At 37.5% G+C, this 20,995-nt stretch overlaps 14 non-coding genes and 23 pseudogenes across 14 annotated transcripts; all 37 read right to left on the bottom strand.

Moving 5' to 3' along the window:
• Positions 1-262: 262 nt before the first annotated feature.
• LOC121221338 (uncharacterized) lies at positions 263-380 on the bottom strand (annotated as a pseudogene).
• Positions 381-757: 377 nt separating this feature from the next.
• On the bottom strand, positions 758-876 carry LOC121221659 (5S ribosomal RNA). Its single transcript, XR_005919046.1, has one exon. It is a non-coding gene; the product is annotated as a 5S ribosomal RNA (ribosomal RNA).
• A 392-nt stretch (positions 877-1,268) lies between these two features.
• LOC121221858 (uncharacterized) lies at positions 1,269-1,387 on the bottom strand (annotated as a pseudogene).
• A 381-nt stretch (positions 1,388-1,768) lies between these two features.
• Positions 1,769-1,887, bottom strand: LOC121221626 (5S ribosomal RNA). Its single transcript, XR_005919013.1, has one exon. It is a non-coding gene; the product is annotated as a 5S ribosomal RNA (ribosomal RNA).
• A 1,289-nt stretch (positions 1,888-3,176) lies between these two features.
• Positions 3,177-3,295, bottom strand: LOC121221365 (5S ribosomal RNA). Its single transcript, XR_005918756.1, has one exon. It is a non-coding gene; the product is annotated as a 5S ribosomal RNA (ribosomal RNA).
• A 683-nt stretch (positions 3,296-3,978) lies between these two features.
• On the bottom strand, positions 3,979-4,097 carry LOC121221382 (5S ribosomal RNA). The gene has a single exon (XR_005918774.1). It is a non-coding gene; the product is annotated as a 5S ribosomal RNA (ribosomal RNA).
• Positions 4,098-4,583: 486 nt separating this feature from the next.
• Positions 4,584-4,702, bottom strand: LOC121221341 (uncharacterized; annotated as a pseudogene).
• A 184-nt stretch (positions 4,703-4,886) lies between these two features.
• On the bottom strand, positions 4,887-5,005 carry LOC121221220 (uncharacterized; annotated as a pseudogene).
• Positions 5,006-5,383: 378 nt separating this feature from the next.
• On the bottom strand, positions 5,384-5,502 carry LOC121221392 (5S ribosomal RNA). Its single transcript, XR_005918784.1, has one exon. It is a non-coding gene; the product is annotated as a 5S ribosomal RNA (ribosomal RNA).
• A 788-nt stretch (positions 5,503-6,290) lies between these two features.
• LOC121221221 (uncharacterized) lies at positions 6,291-6,409 on the bottom strand (annotated as a pseudogene).
• Positions 6,410-6,788: 379 nt separating this feature from the next.
• Positions 6,789-6,907, bottom strand: LOC121221823 (uncharacterized; annotated as a pseudogene).
• Positions 6,908-7,091: 184 nt separating this feature from the next.
• On the bottom strand, positions 7,092-7,210 carry LOC121221222 (uncharacterized; annotated as a pseudogene).
• A 627-nt stretch (positions 7,211-7,837) lies between these two features.
• On the bottom strand, positions 7,838-7,956 carry LOC121221223 (uncharacterized; annotated as a pseudogene).
• Positions 7,957-8,336: 380 nt separating this feature from the next.
• On the bottom strand, positions 8,337-8,455 carry LOC121221389 (5S ribosomal RNA). Its single transcript, XR_005918781.1, has one exon. It is a non-coding gene; the product is annotated as a 5S ribosomal RNA (ribosomal RNA).
• Positions 8,456-8,942: 487 nt separating this feature from the next.
• LOC121221215 (uncharacterized) lies at positions 8,943-9,061 on the bottom strand (annotated as a pseudogene).
• Positions 9,062-9,246: 185 nt separating this feature from the next.
• Positions 9,247-9,365, bottom strand: LOC121221224 (uncharacterized; annotated as a pseudogene).
• Positions 9,366-9,744: 379 nt separating this feature from the next.
• LOC121221493 (5S ribosomal RNA) lies at positions 9,745-9,863 on the bottom strand. Its single transcript, XR_005918885.1, has one exon. It is a non-coding gene; the product is annotated as a 5S ribosomal RNA (ribosomal RNA).
• Positions 9,864-10,349: 486 nt separating this feature from the next.
• LOC121221361 (uncharacterized) lies at positions 10,350-10,468 on the bottom strand (annotated as a pseudogene).
• A 184-nt stretch (positions 10,469-10,652) lies between these two features.
• Positions 10,653-10,771, bottom strand: LOC121221233 (uncharacterized; annotated as a pseudogene).
• Positions 10,772-11,149: 378 nt separating this feature from the next.
• Positions 11,150-11,268, bottom strand: LOC121221393 (5S ribosomal RNA). Its single transcript, XR_005918785.1, has one exon. It is a non-coding gene; the product is annotated as a 5S ribosomal RNA (ribosomal RNA).
• Positions 11,269-12,555: 1,287 nt separating this feature from the next.
• On the bottom strand, positions 12,556-12,674 carry LOC121221527 (5S ribosomal RNA). The gene has a single exon (XR_005918918.1). It is a non-coding gene; the product is annotated as a 5S ribosomal RNA (ribosomal RNA).
• A 486-nt stretch (positions 12,675-13,160) lies between these two features.
• LOC121221350 (uncharacterized) lies at positions 13,161-13,279 on the bottom strand (annotated as a pseudogene).
• A 184-nt stretch (positions 13,280-13,463) lies between these two features.
• Positions 13,464-13,582, bottom strand: LOC121221276 (uncharacterized; annotated as a pseudogene).
• Positions 13,583-13,960: 378 nt separating this feature from the next.
• LOC121221549 (5S ribosomal RNA) lies at positions 13,961-14,079 on the bottom strand. Its single transcript, XR_005918940.1, has one exon. It is a non-coding gene; the product is annotated as a 5S ribosomal RNA (ribosomal RNA).
• A 487-nt stretch (positions 14,080-14,566) lies between these two features.
• LOC121221342 (uncharacterized) lies at positions 14,567-14,685 on the bottom strand (annotated as a pseudogene).
• A 184-nt stretch (positions 14,686-14,869) lies between these two features.
• On the bottom strand, positions 14,870-14,988 carry LOC121221298 (uncharacterized; annotated as a pseudogene).
• Positions 14,989-15,367: 379 nt separating this feature from the next.
• Positions 15,368-15,486, bottom strand: LOC121221394 (5S ribosomal RNA). The gene has a single exon (XR_005918786.1). It is a non-coding gene; the product is annotated as a 5S ribosomal RNA (ribosomal RNA).
• Positions 15,487-16,276: 790 nt separating this feature from the next.
• On the bottom strand, positions 16,277-16,395 carry LOC121221343 (uncharacterized; annotated as a pseudogene).
• Positions 16,396-16,579: 184 nt separating this feature from the next.
• On the bottom strand, positions 16,580-16,698 carry LOC121221299 (uncharacterized; annotated as a pseudogene).
• A 379-nt stretch (positions 16,699-17,077) lies between these two features.
• On the bottom strand, positions 17,078-17,196 carry LOC121221395 (5S ribosomal RNA). The gene has a single exon (XR_005918787.1). It is a non-coding gene; the product is annotated as a 5S ribosomal RNA (ribosomal RNA).
• Positions 17,197-17,985: 789 nt separating this feature from the next.
• LOC121221344 (uncharacterized) lies at positions 17,986-18,104 on the bottom strand (annotated as a pseudogene).
• Positions 18,105-18,288: 184 nt separating this feature from the next.
• LOC121221303 (uncharacterized) lies at positions 18,289-18,407 on the bottom strand (annotated as a pseudogene).
• A 378-nt stretch (positions 18,408-18,785) lies between these two features.
• Positions 18,786-18,904, bottom strand: LOC121221667 (5S ribosomal RNA). The gene has a single exon (XR_005919054.1). It is a non-coding gene; the product is annotated as a 5S ribosomal RNA (ribosomal RNA).
• A 184-nt stretch (positions 18,905-19,088) lies between these two features.
• LOC121221310 (uncharacterized) lies at positions 19,089-19,207 on the bottom strand (annotated as a pseudogene).
• A 183-nt stretch (positions 19,208-19,390) lies between these two features.
• Positions 19,391-19,509, bottom strand: LOC121221345 (uncharacterized; annotated as a pseudogene).
• Positions 19,510-19,693: 184 nt separating this feature from the next.
• Positions 19,694-19,812, bottom strand: LOC121221328 (uncharacterized; annotated as a pseudogene).
• A 377-nt stretch (positions 19,813-20,189) lies between these two features.
• LOC121221366 (5S ribosomal RNA) lies at positions 20,190-20,308 on the bottom strand. Its single transcript, XR_005918757.1, has one exon. It is a non-coding gene; the product is annotated as a 5S ribosomal RNA (ribosomal RNA).
• Between the last annotated feature and the right edge of the window lie 687 nt (positions 20,309-20,995).

Here is a 20,995-nt window from a genome sequence, read left to right on the forward strand (position 1 = left end):
CAGTACTACTTTCCCGCAAGCACGCTAAACTACAGAGTTCTGATGGGATCCTATGCATTACTGCTGGTATTGTCACTCTCGTCAACTCTTACGCAATCTTTTTATATAAAGGCTGCCGCTCATAACACTTTCGCCTCGAATTTGAATGCAAATTCGACCAAATAACGTTTGAAATTATTTATTTCGCAAACGCAAATAACTAATTTGTTACACCACATTTAGAAACTTTAACTAAAAAAAACTTTTATAAAATAAAATTCGAGAGGTGCAACCCGAGGTCTTCCCGGAAGGTCACCCATCATAGTATTACTATCCACAAGCACGCTTAACAACGGAGTTCTGATGGGATCTTGTGCATTACTACCGGTATGATCACACCTTTCAAATCTTACGCAATCTGTTTATATAAAGGTTGCCCCCTATTGCACTTGCGCCTCAAATTTTAATGCAAATTCAACCAAATAACGTTTCAAATTATTTATTTCGCAAAATGCAAATAAGTAATTAGTTACACCTCGTTTAGAAATTCTACTAAAAAAACACTATATGAAGTAAAATAGGAGGGGTACAACACGAGGACTTCCCAGGAGGTCGCCAATCCAAGTACTACTCTCGCCGAAGCACGCTTAGCTACTCTCGCGCAAATTCGGCCAAATAATATTTTAAATTATTTATTTCGCAAAATGAAAATAAGTAATTAGTTACACCACACGTAGAAAATGCAACGAAAAACAAATTTATATGAAATAAAACGGGAGGGGTGCAACACGAGGACTTCCCTGGAGGTCTCCCAACCTAGTACTAATCTCGCCCAAGCACACTTAACTGCGGAGTTCTGATGGGATCCGGTGCATTTGCGTTGGTATGATCGTGCGCGTCAACTCTTGCGCAATCTATTTATATAAAGGCTACCCCTTATCGCACTTGCGCCTCGAATATGAATGCAAATTAGACATAATAACGGTTGAAATTATTTATTTCGAAAAACGCAAATAACTAATTAGTTACACCACGTTTAGAAAATTTAATTAAAAAAACTTTATATGAAATAAAATTAGAAAGATGCAAAACGAGGACTTCCCAGAAGGTCACCCTTCATAGTACTACTATCCCGCAAGCACGCTAAACTACAGAGTTCTGATGGGATCTTATGCATTACTGGTGGTATTGTCACACCCGGCAACTCTTACGCAATCTATTTATATAAAACTACCCCCTATCGTACTTCCGCCTCGAATTTGAATGCAAATCGACCAAATAACGTTTGAGAGGTGCAACCCGAGGTCTTCCCAGAAGGTCACCCATCATAGTACTGCTATCCCACAAGCACGCTTAACTACGGAGTTCTGATGGGATCCTGTGCATTACTACTGGTATGATCACACCTGTCAAATCTAACGCAATCTATATATATAAAGGCTGCCCCATATTGCACTTGCGCCTCAAATTTGAATGCAAATTCAACCAAATAACGTTTCAAATTATTTATTTCGCAAAATGCAAATAAGTAATTAGTTACACCACGTTTAGAAAATTCTACTAAAAAAACATTATATGAAGTAAAGTGGGAGGGGTGCAACACGAGGACTTCCCAGGAGGTCACCAATCCAAGTACTACTCTCGGCCAAGCACGCTTAGCTACTCTCGCGCAAATTTGGCCAAATCATATTTTGAATTATTTATTTCGCAAAATGAAAATAAGTAATTAGTTACACAACATGTAGAAAATGCAAAAAAAAAAAACAACTTTATATGAAATAAAACGGGAGGGGTGCAACATGAGGACTTCCCTGGAGGTCTCCCAACCTAGTACTAACCTCGCCCAAGCACACTTAACTGCGGAGTTCTAATGGGATCCGGTGCATTAGCGCTGGTATGATCGTGCCCGTCAACTCTTGCACAATCTATTTATATAAGGGCTGCCCCTTATCGCACTTGCGCCTCGAATATGAAGGCAAATTAGACATAATAACGGTTGAAATTATTTTTTTCAAAAAACGCAAATAACTAATTAGTTACACCACATTTAGAAAATATAATTAAAAAAAACTTTATATGAAATAAAATTAGAAAGGTGCAAAACGAGGACTTCCCAGAAGGTCACCCATCATAGTACTACTTTCCCGCAAGCACGCTAAACTACAGAGTTCTGAAGGGATCCTATGCATTACTGCTGGTATTGTCACACCCGTCAACTGTTACGCAATCTATTTCTATAAAGGCTGTCCCTTATCACACTTTCACCTCGAATTTGAATGCAAATTCGACCAAATAATGTTTCAAATTATTGATTTCGCAAAACGCAAAAACTAATTAGTTACACCATATTTGGAAACTTTAACTAAAAAAAAACTTTTTATGAAATAAAATTTGATAGGTGCAACCCGAGGTCTTCCCGGAAGGTCACCCATCATAGTACTACTATCCCGCAAACACGCTAAACTACAGAGTTCTGATGGGATCTTATGCATTACTGCTGGTATTGTCACACCCGGCAACTCTTACGCAATCTATTTATATAAAAGCTGCCCCCTATCGAACTTTCGCCTCGAACTTGAATGCAAATTCAACCAAATAACGTTTTAAATTATTTATTTCGTATAACGGAAATAACTAATTAGTTACACCACATTTAGAAACTTTAACTAAAAAAAAACTTTTTATGAAATAAAATTTGAGAGGTGCAACCCGAGGTCTTCCCAGAATGTCACCCATCATAGTACTACTATCCCACAAGCACGCTTAACTACGGAGGTTTGATGGGATCTTGTGCATTACTACTGGTATGATCACAGCTGTCAAATCTTACGCAATCTATAAATATAAAGGCTGCCCCCTATTGCACTTGCGCCTCAAATTTGAATGCAAATTCAACCAAATAATGTTTCAAATTATTTATTTCGCAAAATGTAAATAAGTAATTAGTTACACCACGTTTAGAAAATTCTACTAAAAAAACATTATATGAAGTAAAATGGGAGGGGTGCAACACGAGGACTTCCCAGGAGGTCACCAATCCAAGTACTACTCTCGTCCAAGCACGATTAGCTACTCTCGCGCAAAGTCGGCCAAATCATATTTTAAACTATTTATTTCGCAAAATGAAAATAAGTAATTAGTTACACAACATGTAGATAATGCAAAAAAAAAACAACTTTAGATGAAATAAAACGGGAGGGGTGCAACACGAGGACTTCCCTGGAGGTCTCCCAACCTAGTACTAACCTCGCCCAAGCACACTTAACTGCGGAGTTCTGATGGGATCCGGTGCATTAGCGCTGGTATGATCGTGCCCGTCAACTCTTGCGCAATCTATTTATATAAAGGCTGCCCCTTATCGCACTTGCGCCTCGAATATGAATGCAAATTAGACATAATAACGGTTGAAATTATTTTTTCGAAAAACGCAAATAACTAATTAGTTACACCACATTTAGAAACTTTAACTAAAAAAAAACTTTTTATGAAATAAAATTTGAGAGGTGCAACCCGAGGTCTTCCCAGAATGTCACCCATCATAGTACTACTATCCCACAAGCACGCTTAACTACGGAGGTTGGATGGGATCTTGTGCATTACTACTGGTATGATCACACCTGTCAAATCTTACGCAATCTATATATATAAAGGCTGCCCCCTATTGCACTTGCACCTCAAATTTGAATGCAAATTCAACCAAATATTGTTTCAAATTATTTATTTCGCAAAAAGCAAATAAGTAATTAGTTACACCACGTTTAGAAAATTCTACTAAAAAAAACATTATATGAAGTAAAATGGGAAGGGTGCAACACGAGGACTTCCAATGAGGTCACCAATCCAAGTAATACTCTCGCCCAAGCACGCTGAGCTACTCTCGCGTAAATTCGGCCAAATCATATTTTAAATTATTTATTGCGCAAAATGAAAATAAGTAATTAGTTACACAACATGTAGAAAATGCAAAAAAAAAACAACTTTAGATGAAATAAAACGGGAGGGGTGCAACACGAGGACTTCCCTAGAGGTCTCCCAACCTAGTACTAACCTCGCCCAAGCACACTTAACTGCGGAGTTCTGATGGGATCCGGTGCATTAGCGCTGGTATGATCGTGCCCGTCAACTCTTGCACAATCTATTTATATAAAGGCTGCCCCTTATCGCACTTGCGCCTCGAATATGAATGCAAATTAGACATAATAATGGTTGAAATTATTTATTTTGAAAAACGTAAATAACTAATTAGTTACACCACGTTTAGAAAATATAATTAAAAAAAACTTTATATGAAATAAAATTAGAAAGGTGCAAAACGAGGACTTCCCAGAAGGTCACCCATCATAGTACTACTTTCCCGCAAGCACGCTAAACTACAGAGTTCTGAAGGGATCCTATGCATTACTGCTGGTATTGTCACACCCGTCAACTGTTACGCAATCTATTTCTATAAAGGCTGTCCCTTATCACACTTTCAACTCGAATTTGAATGCAAATTCGACCAAATAATGTTTGAAATTATTTATTTCGCAAAACGCAAAAACTAATTAGTTACACCACATTTGGAAACTTTAACTAAAAAAAACTTTTTATGAAATAAAATTTGAGAGGTGCAACCCGAGGTCTTCCCGGAAGGTCACCCATCATAGTACTACTATCCCGCAAACACGCTAAACTACAGAGTTCTGATGGGATCTTATGCATTACTGCTGGTATTGTCACACCCGGCAACTCTTACGCAATCTATTTATATAGAAGCTGCCCCCTATCGAACTTTTGCCTCGAACTTGAATGCAAATTCGACCAAATAACGTTTGAAATTATTTATTTCGCATAACGCAAATAACTAATTAGTTACACCAGATTTAGAAACTTTAACTAAAAAAAACTTTTTATGAAATAAAATTTGAGAGGTGCAACCCGAGGTCTTCCCAGAAGGTCACCCATCATAGTACTACTATCCCACAAGCACGCTTAACTACGGAGGTTTGATGGGATCTTGTGCATTACTACTGGTATGATCACACCTGTCAAATATTACGCAATCTATATATATAAAGGCTGCCCCCTATTGCACTTGCACCTCAAATTTGAATGCAAATTCAACCAAATAATGTTTCAAATTATTTATTTCGCAAAATGCAAATAAGTAATTAGTTACACCACGTTTAGAAAATTCTACTAAAAAAACATTATATGAAGTAAAATGGGAGGGGTGCAACACGAGGACTTCCCAGGAGGTCACCAATCCAAGTACTACTCTCGTCCAAGCACGATTAGCTACTCTCGCGCAAATTCGGCCAAATCATATTTTATATTATTTATTTCCCAAAATGAAAATAAGTAATTAGTTACACCACATGTAGAATATGCAACGAAATACAACTTTATATGAAATAAAACGGGAGGGGTGCAACACGAGGACTTCCCTGGAGGTCTCCCAACCTAGTACTAACCTCGCCCAAGCACACTTAACTGCGGAGTTCTAATGGGATCCGGTGCATTAGCGCTGGTATGATCGTGCCCGTCAACTCTTGCGCAATCTATTTATATAAAGGCTGCCCCTTATCGTACTTGCGCCTCGAATATGAATGCAAATTAGACCAATTAACGTTTGAAATTATTTATTTCGAAAAACGCAAATAACTAATTAGTTACACCACGTTTAGAAAATATAATTAAAAAAACTTTATATGAAATAAAATTAGAAAGGTGCAAAACGAGGACTTCCCAGAAGGTCACCCATCGTAGTACTACTTTTCCGCAAGCACGCTAAACTACCGAGTTCTGAAGGGATCCTATGCATTACTGCTGGTATTGTCACACCCGTCAACTATTACGCAATCTATTTCTATAAAGGCTGTCCCTTATCACACTTTCACCTCGAATTTGAATGCAAATTCGACCAAATAATGTTTGAAATTATTTATTTCGCAAAACGCAAAAACTAATTAGTTACACCACATTTGGAAACTTGAACTAAAAAAACTTTTTATGAAATAAAATTTGAGAGGTGCAACCCGAGGTCTTCCTGGAAGGTCACCCATCATAGTACTACTATCCCGCAAACACGCTAAACTACAGAGTTCTGATGGGATCTTATGCATTACTGCTGGTATTGTCACACCCGGCAACTTTTACGCAATCTATTTATATAAAAGCTGCCGCTTATCGAACTTTCGCCTCGAACTTGAATGCAAATTCGACCAAATAACGTTTGAAATTATTTATTTCGCATAACGCAAATAACTAATTAGTTACACCACATTTAGAAACTTCAACTAAAAAAAAACTTTTTATGAAATAAAATTTGAGAGGTGCAACCCGAGGTCTTCCCAGAAGGTCACCCATCATAGTACTACTATCCCACAAGCACGCTTAACTACGGAGGTTTGATGGGATCTTGTGCATTACTACTGGTATGATCACACCTGTCAAATCTTACGCAATCTATATATATAAAGGCTGCCCCCTATTGCACTTGCACCTCAAATTTGAATGCAAATTCAACCAAATAATGTTTCAAATTATTTATTTCGCAAAATGCAAATAAGTAATTAGTTACACAACGTTTAGAAAATTCTACTAAAAAAAACATTATATGAAGTAAAATGGGAGGGGTGCAACACGAGGACTTCCCAGGAGGTCACCAATCCAAGTACTACTCTCGTCCAAGCACGATTAGCTACTCTCGCGCAAATTCGGCCAAATCATATTTTATATTATTTATTTTGCAAAATGAAAATAAGTAATTAGTGACACCACATGTAGAAAATGCAACGAAAAACAACTTTATATGAAATAAAACGGGAGGGGTGCAACACGAGGACTTCCCTGGAGGTCTCCCAACCTAGTACTAACCTCGCCCAAACACGCTAAACTACAGAGTTCTGATGGGATCTTATGAATTACAGCTGGTATTGTCACACCCGGCAACTCTTACGCAATCTATTTATATAAAAGCTGCCCCCTATCGAACTTTCCCCTCGAACTTGAATGCAAATTCGACCAAATAACGTTTGAAATTATTTATTTCGCATAACGCAAATAACTAATTAGTTACACCACATTTAGAAACTTTAACTAAAAAAAACTTTTTATGAAGTAAAATTTGAGAGGTGCAACCCGAGGTCTTCCCAGAAGGTCACCCATCATAGTACTACTATCCCACAAGCACGCTTAACTACGGAGGTTTGATGGGATCTTGTGCATTACTACTGGTATGATCACACCTGTCAAATCTTACGGAATCTATATATATAAAGGCTGCCCCCTATTGCACTTGCACCTCAAATTTGAATGCAAATTCAACCAAATAATGTTTCAAATTATTTATTTCGCAAAATGCAAATAAGTAATTAGTTACACCACGTTTAGAAAATTCTACTAAAAAAAACATTATATGAAGTAAAATGGGAGGGCTGCAACGCGAAGACTTCCCAGGAGGTCACCAATCCAAGTACTACTCTCGTCCAAGCACGCTGAGCTACTCTCGCGCAAATTCAGCCAAATCATATTTTAAATTATTTATTTCGCAAAATGAAAATAAGTAATTAGTTACACCACATGTAGAAAATGCAACGAAAAACAACTTTATCTGAAATAAAACAGGAGGGGTGCAACACGAGGACTTCCCTGGAGGTCTCCCAACCTAGTACTAACCTCGCCCAAGCACACTTAACTGTTACGCAATCTATTTCTATAAAGGCTGTCCCTTATCACACTTTCACCTCGAATTTGAATGCAAATTCGACCAAATAATGTTTGAAATTATTTATTTCGCATAACGCAAATAACTAATTAGTTACACCACATTTAGAAACTTTAACTAAAAAAAAACTTTTTATGAAATAAAATTTGAGAGGTGCAACCCGAGGTCTTCCCAGAAGGTCACCCATCATAGTACTACTATCCCACAAGCACGCTTAACTACGGAGGTTTGATGGGATCTTGTGCATTACTACTGGTATGATCACACCTGTCAAATCTTACGCAATCTATATATATAAAGGCTGCCCCCTATTGCACTTGCACCTCAAATTTGAATGCAAATTCAACCAAATAATTTGTCAAATTATTTATTTCGCAAAATGCAAATAAGTAATTAGTTACACCACGTTTAGAAAATTCTACTAAAAAAACATTATATGAAGTAAAGTGGGAGGGGTGCAACACGAGGACTTCCCAGGAGGTCACCAATCTAAGTACTACTCTCGTCCAAGCACGCTGAGCTACTCTCGCGCAAATACGGCCAAATCATATTTTGAATTATTTATTTCGCAAAATGAAAATCTGTAATTAGTTACACCACATGTAGAAAATGCAAAAAAAAAGACAACTTTATATGAAATAAAACGGGAGGGGTGCAACACGAGGACTTCCCTGGAGGTCTCCCAACCTAGTACTAATCTCGCCCAAGCACACTTAACTGCGGAGTTCTGATGGGATCCGGTGCATTAGCGCTGGTATGATCGTGCCCGTCAACTCTTGCGCAATCTATTTATATAAAGGCTGCCCCTTATCGCACTTGCGCCTCGAATATGAATGCAAATTAGACCAAATAATGTTTGGAATTACTTATTTCGAAAAGCGCAAATAACTAATTAGTTACACCACGTTTAGAAAATATAATTAAAAAAAACTTTATATGAAATAAAATTAGAAAGGTGCAAAACGAGGACTTCCCAGAAGGTCACCCATCGTAGTACTACTTTCCCGCAAGCACGCTAAACTACAGAGTTCTGAAGGGATCCTATGCATTACTGCTGGTATTGTCACACCCGTCAACTGTTACGCAATCTATTTCTATAAAGGCTGTCCCTTATCACACTTTCACCTCGAATTTGAATGCAAATTCGACCAAATAATGTTTGAAATTATTTATTTCGCAAAACGCAAAAACTAATTAGTTACACCACATTTGGAAACTTTAACTAAAAAAAAACTTTTTATGAAATAAAATTTGAGAGGTGCAACCCGAGGTCTTCCCGGAAGGTCACCCATCATAGTACTACTATCCCGCAAACACGCTAAACTACAGAGTTCTGATGGGATCTTATGCATTACTGCTGCTTTGGTCACACCCGGCAACTCGTACGCAATCTATTTATATAAAAGCTGTCCCCTATCGAACTTTCGCCTCGAACTTGAAGGCAAATTCGACCAAATAACGTTTGAAATTATTTATTTCGCATAACGCAAATAACTAATTAGTTACACCACATTTAGAAACTTTAACTAAAAAAAAACTTTTTATGAAATAAAATTTGAGAGGTGCAACCCGAGGTCTTCCCAGAAGGTCACCCATCATAGTACTACTATCCCACAAGCACGCTTAACTACGGAGGTTTGATGGGATCTTGTGCATTACTACTGGTATGATCACACCTGTCAAATCTTACGCAATCTATATATATAAAGGCTGCCCCCTATTGCACTTGCACCTCAAATTTGAATGCAAATTCAACCAAATAATGTGTCAAATTATTTATTTCGCAAAATGCAAATAAGTAATTAGTTACACCACGTTTAGAAAATTCTACTAAAAAACATTATATGAAGTAAAGTGGGAGGGGTGCAACACGAGGACTTCCCAGGAGGTCACCAATCCAAGTACTACTCTCGTCCAAGCACGCTGAGCTACTCTCGCGCAAATTCGGCCAAATCATATTTTGAATTATTTATTTCGCAAAATGAAAATAAGTAATTAGTTACACCACATGTAGAAAATGCAAAAAAAAAGACAACTTTATATGAAATAAAACGGGAGGGGTGCAACACGAGGACTTCCCTGGAGGTCTCCCAACTTAGTACTAATCTCGCCCAAGCACACTTAACTGCGGAGTTCTGATGGGATCCGGTGCATTAGCGCTGGTATGATCGTGCCCGTCAACTCTTGCGCAATCTATTTATATAAAGGCTGCCCCTTATCGCACTTGCGCCTCGAATATGAATGCAAATTAGACCAAATAATGTTTGGAATTACTTATTTCGAAAAGCGCAAATAACTAATTAGTTACACCGCGTTTAGAAAATATAATTAAAAAAAACTTTATATGAAATAAAATTAGAAAGGTGCAAAACGAGGACTTCCCAGAAGGTCACCCATCATAGTACTACTTTCCCGCAAGCACGCTAAACTACAGAGTTCTGAAGGGATCCTATGCATTACTGCTGGTATTGTCACACCCGTCAACTGTTACGCAATCTATTTCTATAAAGGCTGTCCCTTATCACACTTTCACCTCGAATTTGAATGCAAATTCGACCAAATAATGTTTGAAATTATTTATTTCGCAAAACGCAAAAACTAATTAGTTACACCACATTTGGAAACTTTAACTAATAAAAACTTTTTATGAAATAAAATTTGAGAGGTGCAACCCGAGGTCTTCCCGGAAGGTCACCCATCATAGTACTACTATCCCGCAAACACGCTAAACTACAGAGTTCTGATGGGATCTTATGCATTACTGCTGGTATTATCACACCCGGCATCTCTTACGCAATCTATTTATATAAAAACTGTCCCCTATCGAACTTTCGCCTCGAACTTGAATGCAAATTCGACAAAATAACGTTTGAAATTATTTATTTCGCATAACGCAAATAACTAATTAGTTACACCACATTTAGAAACTTTAACTAAAAAAAACTTTTTATGAAATAAAATTTGAGAGGTGCAACCCGAGGTTTTCCCAGAAGGTCACCCATCATAGTACTACTATCCCACAAGCACGCTTAACTACGGAGGTTTGATGGGATCTTGTGCATTACTACTGGTATGATCACACCTGTCAAATCTTACGCAATCTATATATATAAAGGCTGCCCCCTATTGCACTTGCACCTCAAATTTGAATTCAAATTCAACCAAATAATGTTTCAAATTATTTATTTCGCAAAATGCAAATAAGTAATTAGTTACACCACGTTTAGAAAATTCTACTAAAAAAACATTATATGAAGTAAAATGGGAGGGGTGCAACACGAGGACTTCCCAGGAGGTCACCAATCCAAGTACTACTCTCGTCCAAGCACGATTAGCTACTCTCGCGCAAATTCGGCCAAATCATATTTTAAATTATTTATTTCGCAAAATGAAAATAAGTAATTAGTTACACCACATGTAGAAAATGCAACAAAAATCAACTTTATATGAAATAAAACGGGAGGGGTGCAACACGAGGACTTCCCTGGAGGTCTCCCAACCTAGTACTAACCTCGCCCAAGCACACTTAACTGCGGAGTTCTAATGGGATCCGGTGCATTAGCGCTGGTATGATCGTGCCCGTCAACTCTAGCGCAATCTATTTATATAAAGGCTGCCCCTTATCGCACTTGCGCCTCGAATATGAATGCAAATTAGACATAATAACGTTTGAAATTATTTATTTCGAAAAACGCAAATAACTAATTAGTTACACCACGTTTAGAAAATATAATTAAAAAAAACTTTATATGAAATAAAATTAGAAAGGTGCAAAACGAGGACTTCCCAGAAGGTCACCCATCATAGTACTACTTTTCCGCAAGCACGCTAAACTACCGAGTTCTGAAGGGATCCTATGCATTACTGCTGGTATTGTCACACCCGTCAACTGTTACGCAATCTATTTCTATAAAGGCTGTCCCTTATCACACTTTCACCTCGAATTTGAATGCAAATTCGACCAAATAATGTTTGAAATTATTTATTTCGCAAAACGCAAAAACTAATTAGTTACACCACATTTGGAAACTTTAACTAAAAAAAACTTTTTATGAAATAAAATTTGAGAGGTGCAACCCGAGGTCTTCCCGGAAGGTCACCCATCATAGTACTACTATCCCGCAAACACGCTAAACTACAGAGTTCTGATGGGATCTTATGAATTACTGCTGGTATTGTCACACCCGGCAACTCTTACGCAATCTATTTATATAAAAGTTGCCCCCTATCGAACTTTCCCCTCGAACTTGAATGCAAATTCGACCAAATAACGTTTCAAATTATTTATTTCGCATAACGCAAATAACTAATTAGTTACACCACATTTAGAAACTTTAACTAAAAAAAACTTTTTATGAAGTAAAATTTGAGTGGTGCAACCCGAGGTCTTCCCAGAAGGTCACCCATCATAGTACTATTATCCCACAAGCACGCTTAACTACAGAGGTTCGATGGGATCTTGTGCATTACTACTAGTATGATCACATCTGTCAAATCTTACGCAATCTATATATATAAAGGCTGCCCCCTATTGCACTTGCACCTCAAATTTGAATGGAAATTCAACCAAATAATGTTTCAAATTATTTATTTCGCAAAATGCAAATAAGTAATTAGTTACACCACGTTTAGAAAATTCTACTAAAAAAAACATTATATGAAGTAAAATGGGAGGGGTGTAACACGAGGACTTCCCAAGAGGTTACCAATCCAAGTACTACTCTCGTCCAAGCACGCTGAGCTACTCTCGCGCAAATTCGGCCAAATCATATTTTAAATTATTTATTTCGCAAAATGAAAATAAGTAATTAGTTACACCACATGTAGAAAATGCAACGAAAAACAACTTTCTATAAAATAAAACGGGAGGGGTGCAACACGAGGACTTCCCTGGAGGTCTCCCAACCTAGTACTAACCTCGCCCAAGCACACTTAACTGCGGAGTTCTAATGGGATCCGGTGCATTAACGCTGGTATGATCGTGCCCGTCAACTCTAGCGCAATCTATTTATATAAAGGCTGCCCCTTATCGCACTTGCGCCTCGAATATGAATGCAAATTAGACATAATAACGTTTGAAATTATTTATTTCGAAAAATGCAAATAACTAATTAGTTACACCACGTTTAGAAAATATAATTAAAAAAACTTTATATGAAATAAAATTAGAAAGTTGCAAAACGAGGACTTCCCAGAAGGTCACCCATCATAGTACTACTTTTCCGCAAGCACGCTAAACTACCGAGTTCTGAAGGGATCCTATGCATTACTGCTGGTATTGTCACACCCGTCAACTGTTACGCAATCTATTTCTATAAAGGCTGTCCCTTATCACACTTTCACCTCGAATTTGAATGAAAATTCGACCAAATAATGTTTCAAATTATTTATTTCGCAAAACGCAAAAACTAATTAGTTACACCACATTTGGAAACTTTAACTAAAAAAAAACTTTTTATGAAATAAAATTTGAGAGGTGCAACCCGAGGTCTTCCCGGAAGGTCACCCATCATAGTACTACTATCCCGCAAACACGCTAAACTACAGAGTTCTGATGGGATCTTATGCATTACTATTGGTATTGTCACACCCGGCAACTCTTACGCAATCTATTTATATAAAAGCTGCCCTCTATCGAACTTTCGCCTCGAACTTGAATGCAAATTCGACCAAATAACGTTTGAAATTATTTAGTTCGCATAACGCAAATAACTAATTAGTTACACCACATTTAGAAACTTTAAATAAAAAAAACTTTTTATGAAATAAGATTTGAGAGGTGCAACCCTAGGTCTTCCGAGAAGGTCACCCATCATAGTACTACAATCCCACAAGCACGCTTAACTACGGAGCTCTGATGGGATCTTGTGCATTACTACTGGTATGATCACACCTGTCAAATCTTACGCAATCTATTTATATAAAGGCTGCCCCCTATTGCACTTGCACCTCAAATTTGAATGCAAATTCAACCAAATAATGTTTCAAATTATTTATTTCGCAAAATGCAAATGAGTAATTAGTTACACCACGTTTTGAAAATTCTACTAAAAAAAACATTATATGAAGTAAAATGGAAGGGGTGCAACACGAGGACTTCCCAGGAGGTCACCAATACAAGTACTACTCTCGTCCGAGCACGATTAGCTACTCTCGCGCAATTTCGGCCAAATCATATTTTAAATTATTTATTTCGCAAAATGAAAATAAGTAATTAGTTACACCACATGTAGAAAATGCAAAAAAAACAACTTTATATGAAATAAAACGGGAGGGGTGCAACACGAGGACTTCCCTGGAGGTCTCCCAACCTAGTACTAACCTCGCCCAAGCACACTTAACGGCGGAGTTCTAATGGGATCCGGTGTATTAGCGCTGGTATGATCGTTCCCGTCAAATCTTGCGCAATCTATTTATATACAGGCTGCCCCTTATCGCACTTGCGCCTCGAATATGAATGCAAATTAGTCATAATAACGGTTGAAATTATTTATTTCGAAAAATGCAAATAACTAATTAGTTACACCACGTTTAGAAAATATAATTAAAAAAAACTTTATATGTAATAAAATTAGAAAGGTGCAAAACGAGGACTTCCCAGAAGGTCACCCATCATAGTACTACTTTCCCGCAAGCACGCTAAACTACAGAGTTCTGAAGGGATCCTATGCATTACTGCAGGTATTGTCACACCCGTCAACTGTTACGCAATCTATTTCTATAAAGGCTGTCCGCTATCACACTTTCACCTCGAATTTGAATGCAAATTCGACCAAATAATGTTTGAAATTATTTATTTCGGAAAACGCAAAAACTAATTAGTTACACCACATTTGGAAACTTTAACTAAAAAAAAACTTTTTATGAAATAAAATTTGAGAGGTGCAACCCGAGGTCTTCCCGGAAGGTCACCCATCATAGTACTACTATCCCGCAAACACGCTAAACTACAGAGTTCTGATGGGATCTTATGCATTACTGCTGGTATTGTCACACCCGGCAACTCTTACGCAATCTATTTATATAAAAGCTGCCCCCTATCGAACTTTCGCCTCGAACTTGAATGCAAATTCGACCAAATAACGTTTGAAATTATTTAGTTCGCATAACGCAAATAACTAATTAGTTACACCATATTTAGAAACTTTAAATAAAACAAACTTTTTATGAAATAAGATTTGAGAGGTGCAACCCTAGGTCTTCCGAGAAGGTCACCCATCATAGTACTACAATCCCACAAGCACGCTTAACTACGGAGCTCTGATGGGATCTTGTGCATTACTACTGGTATGATCACACCCGTCAAATCTTACGTAATCTATTTATATAAAGGCTGCCCCCTATTGCACTTGCACCTCAAATATGAATGCAAATTCAACCAAATAATGTTTCAAATTATTTATTTCGCAAAATGCAATTGAGTAATTAGTTACACCACGTTTAGAAAATTCTACTAAAGAAAACATTATATGAAGTAAAATGGGAGGGGTGCAACACGAGGACTTCCCAGGAGGTTACCAATCCAAGTACTACTATCGTTCAAGCACGATTAGCTACTCTCGCGCAAATTCGGCCAAATCATATTTTAAATTATTTATTTCGCAAAATGAAAATAAGTAATTAGTTACACCACATGTAGAAAATGCAACAAAAATCAACTTTATATGAAATAAAACGGGAGGGGTGCAACACGAGGACTTCCCTGGAGGTCTCCCAACCTAGTACTAACCTCGCCCAAGCACACTTAACTGCGGAGTTCTAATGGGATCCGGTGCATTAGCGCTGGTATGATCGTGCCCGTCAACTCTTGCGCAATCTATTTATATAAAGGCTGCCCCTTATCGCACTTGCGCCTCGAATATGAATGCAAATTAGACATAATAACGGTTGAAATTATTTATTTCGAAAAATGCAAATAACTAATTAGTTACACCACGTTTAGAAAATATAATTAAAAAAAAACTTTATATGTAGTAAAATTAGAAAGGTGCAAAACGAGGACTTCCCAGAAGGTCACCCATCATAGTACTACTTTCCCGCAAGCACGCTAAACTATAGAGTTCTGAAGGGATCCTATGCATTACTGCTGGTATTGTCACACCCGTCAACTGTTACGCAATCTATTTCTGTAAAGGCTGTCCTTTATCCCACTTTCACCTCGAATTTGAATGCAAATTCGACCAAATAATGTTTGAAATTATTTATTTCGCAAAACGCAAAAACTAATTAGTTACACCACATTTGGAAACTTTAACTAAAAAAAACTTTTTATGAAATAAAATTTGAGAAGTGCAACCCGAGGTCTTCCCGGAAGGTCACCCAGCATAGTACTACTATCCCGCAAACACGCTAAACTACAGAGTTCTGATGGGATCTTATGCATTACTGCTGGTATTGTCACACCCGGCAACTCTTACGCAATCTATTTATATAAAAGCTGCCCTCTATCTAACTTTCGCCTCGAACTTGAATGCAAATTCAACAAAATAACGTTTGAAATTATTTAGTTCGCATAACGCAAATAACTAATTAGTTACACCACATTTAGAAACTTTAACGAAAAAAAACTTTTTATGAAATAAAATTTGAGAGGTGCAACCCGAGGTCTTCCCGGAAGGTCACCCATCATAGTACTACTATCCCGCAAACACGCTAAACTACAGAGTTCTGATGGGATCTTATGCATTACTGCTGGTATTGTCACACCCGGCAACTCTTACGCAATCTATTTATATAAAAGCTGCCCCCTATCGAACTTTCGCCTCGAACTTGAATGCAAATTCGACCAAATAACGTTTGAAATTATTTAGTTCGCATAACGCAAATAACTAATTAGTTACACCATATTTAGAAACTTTAAATAAAACAAACTTTTTATGAAATAAGATTTGAGAGGTGCAACCCTAGGTCTTCCGAGAAGGTCACCCATCATAGTACTACAATCCCACAAGCACGCTTAACTACGGAGCTCTGATGGGATCTTGTGCATTACTACTGGTATGATCACACCCGTCAAATCTTACGTAATCTATTTATATAAAGGCTGCCCCCTATTGCACTTGCACCTCAAATATGAATGCAAATTCAACCAAATAATGTTTCAAATTATTTATTTCGCAAAATGCAATTGAGTAATTAGTTACACCACGTTTAGAAAATTCTACTAAAGAAAACATTATATGAAGTAAAATGGGAGGGGTGCAACACGAGGACTTCCCAGGAGGTTACCAATCCAAGTACTACTATCGTTCAAGCACGATTAGCTACTCTCGCGCAAATTCGGCCAAATCATATTTTAAATTATTTATTTCGCAAAATGAAAATAAGTAATTAGTTACACCACATGTAGAAAATGCAACAAAAAGCAACTTTATATGAAATAAAACGGGAGGGGTGCAACACGAGGACTTCCCTGGAGGTCTCCCAACCTAGTACTAACCTCGCCCAAGCACACTTAACTGCGGAGTTCTAATGGGATCCGGTGCATTAGCGCTGGTATGATCGTGCCCGTCAACTCTTGCGCAATCTATTTATATAAAGGCTGCCCCTTATCGCACTTGCGCCTCGAATATGAATGCAAATTAGACATAATAACGGTTGAAATTATTTATTTCGAAAAATGCAAATAACTAATTAGTTACACCACGTTTAGAAAATATAATTAAAAAAAACTTTATATGTACTAAAATTAGAAAGGTGCAAAACGAGGACTTCCCAGAAGGTCACCCATCATAGTACTACTTTCCCGCAAGCACGCTAAACTATAGAGTTCTGAAGGGATCCTATGCATTACTGCTGGTATTGTCACACCCGTCAACTGTTACGTAATCTATTTCTGTAAAGGCTGTCCTTTATCCCACTTTCACCTCGAATTTGAATGCAAATTCGACCAAATAATGTTTGAAATTATTTATTTCGCAAAACGCAAAAACTAATTAGTTACACCACATTTGGAAACTTTAACTAAAAAAAACTTTTTATGAAATAAAATTTGAGAAGTGCAACCCGAGGTCTTCCCGGAAGGTCACCCAGCATAGTACTACTATCCCGCAAACACGCTAAACTACAGAGTTCTGATGGGATCTTATGCATTACTGCTGGTATTGTCACACCCGGCAACTCTTACGCAATCTATTTATATAAAAGCTGCCCTCTATCTAACTTTCGCCTCGAACTTGAATGCAAATTCAACAAAATAACGTTTGAAATTATTTAGTTCGCATAACGCAAATAACTAATTAGTTACACCACATTTAGAAACTTTAACGAAAAAAAACTTTTTATGAAATAAAATTTGAGAGGTGCAACCCGAGGTCTTCCCGGAAGGTCACCCATCATAGTACTACTATCCCGCAAACACGCTAAACTACAGAGTTCTGATGGGATCTTATGCATTACTGCTGGTATTGTCACACCCGGCAACTCTTACGCAATCTATTTATATAAAAGCTGCCCCCTATCGAACTTTCGCCTCGAACTTGAATGCAAATCCGACCAAATAACGTTTGAAATTATTTATTTCGCATAACGCAAATAACTAATTAGTTACACCACATTTAGAAACTTTAACTAAAAAAAACTTTTTATGAAATAAAATTTGAGAGGTGCAACCCGAGGTCTTCCCAGAAGGTCACCCATCATAGTACTACTATCCCACAAGCACGCTTAACTACGGAGGTTTGATGGGATCTTATGCATTACTACTGGTATGATCACACCTGTCAAATCTTACGCAATCTATATATATAAAGGCTGCCCCCTATTGCACTTGCACCTCAAATTTGAATGCAAATTCAACCAAATAATGTTTCAAATTATTTATTTCGCAAAATGCAAATAAGTAATTAGTTACACCACGTTTAGAAAATTCTACTAAAAAACATTATATGAAGTAAAATGGGAGGGGTGCAACACGAGGACTTCCCAGGAGGTCACGAATCCAAGTAGTACTCTCACCCAAGCACGCTGAGCTACTCTCGCGCAAATTCGGCGAAATCATATTTTAAATTATTTATTTCGCAAAATGAAAATAAGTAATTAGTTACACAACATGTAGAAAATGCAAAAAAAAAACAACTTTAGATGAAATAAAACGGGAGGGGTGCAACACGAGGACTTCCCTGGAGGTCTCGCAACCTAGTACTAACCTCGCCCAAGCACACTTAACTGCGGAGTTCTAATGGGATCCGGTGCATTAGCGCTGGTATGATCGTGCCCGTCAACTCTTGTGCAATCTATTTATATAAAGGTTGCCCCTTATCGCACTTGCGCCTCGAATATGAATGCAAATTAGACATAATAACGGTTGAAATTATTTATTTCGAAAAACGCAAATAACTAATTAGTTACACCACGTTTAGAAAATATAATAAAAAAAAACTTTATATGAAATAAAATTAGAAAGGTGCAAAAAGAGGACTTCCCAGAAGGTCACCCATCATAGTACTACTTTCCCGCAAGCACGCTAAACTACAGAGTTCTGAAGGGATCCTATGCATTACTGCTGGTATTGTCACACCCCGTCAACTGTTACGCAATCTATTTCTATAAAGGCTGTCCCTTATCACACTTTCACCTCGAATTTGAATGCAAATTCGACCAAATATTGTTTGAAATTATTTATTTCGCAAAACGCAAAAACTAATTAGTTACACCACATTTGGAAACTTTAACTAAAAAAACTTTTTATGAAATAAAATTTGAGAGGTGCAACCCGAGGTCTTCCCGGAAGGTCACCCATCATAGTACTACTATCCCGCAAACACGCTAAACTACAGAGTTCTGATGGGATCTTATGCATTACTGCTGGTATTGTCACACCCGGCAACTCTTACGCAATCTATTTATATAAAAGCTGCCCCCTATCGAACTTTCGCCTCGAACTTGAATGTAAATTCGACCAAATAACGTTTGAAATTATTTATTTCGCATAACGCAAATAACTAATTAGTTACACCACATTTAGAAACTTTAACTAAAAAAAACTTTTTATGAAATAAAATTTGAGAGGTGCAACCCGAGGTCTTCCCAGAAGGTCACCCATCATAGTACTACTATCCCACAAGCACGCTTAACTACGGAGGTTTGATGAGATCTTGTGCATTACTACTGGTATGATCACACCAGTCAAATCTTACGCAATCTATATATATAAAGGCTGCCCCCTATTGCACTTGCACCTCAAATTTGAATGCAAATTCAACCAAATAATGTTTCAAATTATTTATTTCGCAAAATGCAAATAAGTAATTAGTTACACCACGTTTAGAAAATTCTACTAAAAAAACATTATATGAAGTAAAATGGGAGGGGTGCAACACGAGGACTTCCAATGAGGTCACCAATCCAAGTAGTACTCTCGCCCAAGCACGCTGAGCTACTCTCGCGCAAATTCGGCCAAATCATATTTTAAATTATTTATTTCGCAAGATGAAAATAAGTAATTAGTTACACAACATGTAGAAAATGCAAAAAAAACAACTTTAGATAAAATAAAACGGGAGGGGTGCAACACGAGGACTTCCCTGGAGGTCTCCCAACCTAGTACTAACCTCGCCCAAGCACACTTAACTGCGGAGTTCTGATGGGATCCGGTGCATTAGCGCTGGTATGATCGTGCCCGTCAACTCTTGCGCAATCTATTTATATAAAGGCTGCCCCTTATCGCACTTGCGCCTCGAATATGAATGCAAATTAGACATAATAACAGTTGAAATTATTTATTTCGAAAAACGCGAATAACTAATTAGTTACACCACGTTTAGAAAATATAATTAAAAAAACTTTATATGAAATAAAATTAGAAAGGTGCAAAACGAGGACTTCCCAGAAGGTCACCCATCATAGTACTACTTTCCCGCAAGCACGCTAAACTACAGAGTTCTGAAGGGATCCTATGCATTACTGCTGGTATTGTCACACCCGTCAACTGTTACGCAATCTATTTCTATAAAGGCTGTCCCTTATCACACTTTCACCTCGAATTTGAATGCAAATTCGACCAAATAATGTTTGAAATTATTTATTTCGCAAAACGCAAAAACTAATTAGTTACACCACATTTGGAAACTTTAACTAAAAAAAACTTTTTATGAAATAAAATTTGAGAGGTGCAACCCGAGGTCTTCCTGGAATGTCACCCATCATAGTACTACTATCCCGCAAACACGCTAAACTACAGAGTTCTGATGGGATCTTATGCATTACTGCTGGTATTGTCACACCCGGCAACTCTTACGCAATCTATTTATATAAAAGCTGCCCCCTATCGAACTTTCGCCTCGAACTTGAATGTAAATTCGACCAAAT

This window comes from Gossypium hirsutum, chromosome D09 (assembly GCF_007990345.1).
Source record: "Gossypium hirsutum isolate 1008001.06 chromosome D09, Gossypium_hirsutum_v2.1, whole genome shotgun sequence".
In the NCBI taxonomy this organism is placed as follows: domain Eukaryota; kingdom Viridiplantae; phylum Streptophyta; class Magnoliopsida; order Malvales; family Malvaceae; genus Gossypium; species Gossypium hirsutum.